The sequence below is a fragment of the Buceros rhinoceros genome, unplaced genomic scaffold, assembly GCF_000710305.1.
Source record: "Buceros rhinoceros silvestris isolate BGI_N320 unplaced genomic scaffold, ASM71030v1 scaffold31478, whole genome shotgun sequence".
Classification (NCBI taxonomy): domain Eukaryota; kingdom Metazoa; phylum Chordata; class Aves; order Bucerotiformes; family Bucerotidae; genus Buceros; species Buceros rhinoceros.
The window spans coordinates 42748-48465 of NW_010429082.1; positions in this window are offsets into that span (position 1 = coordinate 42748).

Below are 5718 nucleotides of genomic sequence, written 5' to 3' on the forward strand. Positions count from 1 at the left end.
CTGGATGAGATAAAGGAAGGAAAGGTGTCAGGGTGGGGTTTGAAAATCCCCCATCCCACATACATAGATTAAACACACAAACTTAAGTAACAGTAACCACTCTATAAACTATCACAACTGGCATTCCTTACTTAAGGAGCATGTACAGACTAAGGCTATTTTTGAAACCCCTAAAAATTAGATTAAAACCAGTAGAAAAATAATATTCAAGATTACTGGAACAATGAGCATCTTAACAGGGCTCCCATGAGTCAACAGCTTCTTGAAAACATAAAACCAGAACAAAATACTGACAACACCACCTATTTCTCAGTCATCTTACGTGTCTATTAAACCGAACAGTATTTTGTATGATACTCTGCCAACCCACAGGCAGTCTGGCGATGGACCAACAGATGAGCCCTGGGAGCAGTATGGACGAGACTGGCTACAAGCCAGCGCATGTACAATTCACATGCTAAACTTTTAAACGAAATTTTATACAGCATGAAAACTATTTTACAGAAAAAAGTTGTTTGTTTTTTTAAAAAAGCAGGTAAGCAGCATTGCTCTCAGGTTAAAAACAGAAGCACGGCTATTTGCTTTCTAATGAATAACCAACAAAACGTGCAGAGTTTCCATCTTTGAAATGATAACTTCAGAAAACCCTTACTATCTGAAACCATTCTCTACTGAAGAAACTTGACAGTGTGCACACCCGTAATTTGAAGACATTAATAATGTCTATTTTCAGTGATGCTTAAAATGTTTATAAATATTTGATCATAACTGAAGCACAAAAATGCTCTTACACATCCTGAGGCACTTTTCTTACAAACCTGTCATTCAAGTTAGCAGACAGAAAAAAAATATGCCACTTGTACACCTGGGCTAGAAACTTATAATAAATAAGGTAATTGCTCTAATAAGCCAATTCTATCTCTACTGTTGTTTCATTTCAGCTGTATCCTGCACATTTATATAACAACAAATAAACCAGGACATACACTGTGTATTTTCTCTAATATCTTCACAAGAGGCCAGAATGACTTAGGACTTCTGCTCGTAGACATTATGACCATCTGGTTATGTTCCAAAGGCCACTGCCTACAGATATCCCTCAAAGGTTTCATGAAGGTCTCTTTAGGTCTCGAGGATTATCAGGGCAGATAAGAGCCATATTTTGCAATGTATCAGACTTGTGCCAATTACCTTCTGGGAAAAAAACTCTGTGTGCAGGACTTGGCCTTCCTTGCTTTAAATACCTCAGTTGCAAACCGTTTTCCTGAAGATCAAGAACTGCATGGGGACGAAGTCTTGAGCTTTTCCCTCAGACTGAATTATCATACAGCTGCTCACACCAGTGACACTCATCTTGTAGCAATTTAAACTTTGTTACGTATCATCCATGGAACCTCAGTAGGTAGGTCTAAGTCTCTGCAACCATAAACTAGAAATTATGTTTATTCCTCATATCTACGCAGAATTTCAGTGACAAAGTCACAGAACTGTCTGAGAAGTGTCAGCGTTTTAGTTACAACTGTAACTTTTTAGTTTAGCTGCAACTGAATGTTTTCATAGTGTGCTTTTCGCTAAACCTGACTATTCAGTAATTCCTCCTCCCAGATCAACAGCAAAATCCTGGTGCAAGAAGCACTTCCACCTTTGCTATCTAGAGCTCAAAAGAAAAAAAATGTTGCTATTTTTAAGCAAATTCTGGATCCTACCTGTTGAGAGGAGATGTATAATACAAGCTGCATACGCCAAAGATAAAGAGGCCAGGAAAGGTATTCCGAAAATTCTTTGTTAAATTTTATCTTTCCTCCTTTTCTCTCAAAAGTCTGGTAAGGAATCACATTCTCCACAAGTTTCTGATTATTATAGGAATAATTTTATGCAAAACTTTTTAATCCCAGAATGAATTCCAACAGTCACAAGACCATACTGATGATGTGCTTCAATTCTTCAAAATACTAATACAAATCCTAGCTCGCTAGTACCTTGGCTTCAACAGAACCACCTATCATGCATCAAATCCACTTCTGAGTCTCAGCATTACAGTTACCTATCTTACAACAGACGGCACCTTGCCTCTCCTAACAGTGAGCAGGAGCTTAGCACGCTTAAGATGAGAACTGGATCAGACGTCAGGTCCATGCAAAACCCATCTGAACAGCACAGTAAGCCATACTCTCTGCACGTGTAGGAATATTTCTGCCAAAAAAAAAAAACCAAACACTCTATCTATACAACACATACTCGTGTGGCTATATTGCCTATACAGTAAATTATATGCAGCATATTTCTCATTTAAAAATAAATTTAGCTTTCATAACTAGACAGTATAAATAGTTATTTTTCTTATTTTTTTTAAAAGTCTTCAAAATTAAAAAAAAAAATTCTGCTTCTAGTTTGAACATATACTCAAAATTCGCTAAATTCTTCAAGGTTCTACTCAGATGAGACTTTTCATAAGTGCCAAAGTCCTGCAAACATTATCAAAGCTGTTATTTGATGACAGACTGCTTGGTATCTTCTTCTTTCAGTTACCAAAAAATTTTTCCAGAACTGCTTTAGTTATGTCAGAAAAGCCTCTGATCAAACTCTCTGTCCAGAAGTTACACATCTGGTAGCTGAATATCACTCTTGTACAGAAGGCACTCTGGTCCCTCAAAGTTTTAACATATAGCCTTGTTTTTGAATGCAAAATGCTAACCATAGCAGGAATCCATACCATCACTGAAAATGAGCTGTAGCAAACCTCTTTACAGGTGTAGAGTTCACCTAGATGTCCTCTGTTTAGTACCCAGGCTCAATGATTGTTCATAAGCAATCCGTATCTTCTCTCTGCTTAGAGCCTGCATCCATTCAGACAATGCCCTAAGAAGAGCAACACCCCGAAACTACCTGTAGTTATTTTAATGTTGAGATGGGCTCGTTTGCATCACACCAATTTTTGTAAATTCTCTTCAGCACTGAAGTGCACAGCAAGGATTCCTCACATTCCTGTGGAAACATCTGTACAAGAGGGCACCATATATGGAAAGAGAAACATTTAATCATTATTTTCTAAAGGATGTTTGTGTACCGAGGAGGTGGTCAAACTCTGTTCAATGGTCTCTTCCTTCTCCCTCTGCTTGTCCCTGAGAGTGGAAAAGGGAAGGGAGACACTACCTGCTCTAACATTTCCTCTGCCATTAGTCTGCAAAAAACAATTTCAACACTTTTAAAAAAATAATAGACCGTTATTTTTAAGGGGTGGGGTGTTTTTTGGCTCTCGAGCTTTTACCAAAAGACCAGCTAAATGGTACCACAGCTTGCATCTGTGCAAGATAACTGTGTTATCATCATGAACGATTTATTTATTACTGCAAAGCAGAAGGGCTATTCAGGGACTCCAGCTGACACTCTTCTACCATCCTTGACAGTTGAGTAACTCACTGCACTTGCTCCCCCAAAACTTACAAACTTTTAGCTGACAAATCCTGAATATTAATCACAACAGAAACTCGTCACTGTATACAATTTTTAAATAAAATATTTATTTACAGTCACTCTTGTGTTATAATTGATGGTCACCTGATTTTGATGGGATGAAAAGCTAACAGAAACAACTGAGCTCCCATTCTTCTCCTCTGCCCCAGGCGCTCATTTTTTGGAATGAATTTTAGTTTGCAGGAAGTGCATTTTGGTTCCTGCCAAGTCCCTAAAACCCTGCTATACTTGTGACGAAAAGGACTCACTTGAGAAAGTATAGGCAGCTTATTGCAAGAGAGTACTAAGCCTACTGTGTTGCAAAGTGGTGGGCTCTTGACTTAAGCTTCAGTGCAACTTAACTACTGCACACTACAAGATCCAAAGAGCAACCTTCATCGAGATCCCAACACATGTCCAGGGAGAGCTTGCAATATTTTTTTAATTTATCTTAATACATTTTAAAATCTACCTTTACAAAATGACACATGGGGAAAAAAAGGAATTTGTCTTATTTCTTTAAATTGCTAGGTAAGATCGGGGAAAGACTTAAAAAATGAGACCCAAGTTCAGACCCTAGAATGCCACAGAAAAATAAAATAGGGCAATACAAAATCTGTCTTCATAATTCAGATCCACCTCTCCTTTAAAAGAAGTCTTGAAACTGCATGTAACTAGTCAGAGAATTTTGTAATGTATTTTCTAAGAACACCTATCCACCCAGACTAAACAAAGCAAGAATACAATGGACTTCTTTACCTTTACTTCTGGGTATCTAATTCCTTTAGAGACAAAAGAGCCTAGTATTACTCCAACTGTGAATAATGGGGGAAAAGCAGAAGAAAACAAACAAACAAACAAACAAAACCCCATACAAAAATGCAGGAGTTACTTATGTCCCTCTTTCTCAGAGGCGATTGCAAGTTGGCTGACAACAGCAAAGTTCTACCTGAAGCAGTGGAAGAGTGTTAAACCAAGAAATTACATGGGTATTTCATACCCCACGTTAACCAGACAATTTTGGCACGTCCCACAGTCTTGTGACAGGAGCAATTAACTTCTCTGTATCAAGCCTGAAGGAGACATAAGCACAGCAATAGCCTCTCTCATTTACACACCAACCTGTTTAACATTAGAAATCTAACAACTACACGAACTTACTGCTACGTATTTTTTATGCTTGCTACAGATCAGGAACTCTGTTTTTTAAAGTCAAGACAGTTCGCTCCTGTCCAGAGAGATAAACTACATCACTATATTGCATGAGGAACAACTTAACCCAAGAAATACATAAATAGAAAGCCCCTCACTTCTCCAAGATGCTTTAAAACATACTCATTTGTTTAGAAGTTCAGAGTTTATTAGTGAAGAGACAGGACTTCTGCATACAAAAAGACAGCTGCAAAACTGTCTTCCTCTGACAGGACATTTTATGTTGTCTCCTGGGCTCTCTTGTTGTTTGAAGTTTTTTAAACCTGTGAAACGCAGCTGTGCTGAAGATGCTTTCAAGAACTTAGATCTGTTAAGTCTACTGAATAGAGGGAAAGGACATCTTAAGTAGAAACCTTTTCCAAAAGAATTCAGTGAAGAAACAAGCATCCTTATTACTATCCATATTGTTGAACCAAAAAGAAGCTGCTGCCTTGTGCCAGCCTTGGGTCCTGCATCTAACACTGTAATCAAATCAAAACAAACGTAAAAACAACAATAGTCACAGTCTGTTTTCTCAAAGGGTAGGATACAATATTCTGGCCTGTTACCAGTGAAAGCAGTTATTCTGTGATGTCAGTTGTTTGCATATTTAAGCCCCGAATTAATGAAGTCTATTTGTTCACGATAAGAATGCAAAAAGCTTAGAAACAGTGTCACCACAGTCACCCTTCACAGGTGAAACTCTAAAAATGAGTAGGCCTGCTGAAATCAAAGGAAACAGTACTGGGACATGCACTGCCTGTCAGAACTCAAATGCCACAACACGAAGAGTCTAAATCCTAGTCTAGATGTCCTCGACACCAGCTGACGTTTTATTTTTACAAAGGACAAAAAAGACAGAAACAAGACGCCACCTGTACCACTCAGCAACCACCAGGACGTGGGTGACATCTAATCACGGCCACAGCCCACGAGACGGGCGCCAGATGCACACGGGGGCCGGCGAATCTCTCGGAACCCCGGTGCGCCCAGGCCCACCCCCTGCAGCGGGGTCTGCAGCGAGCCAAGCACGCAGGGCTCCTCCGCAGTCCGGCCCGGCCCGGCCCGGCCAGG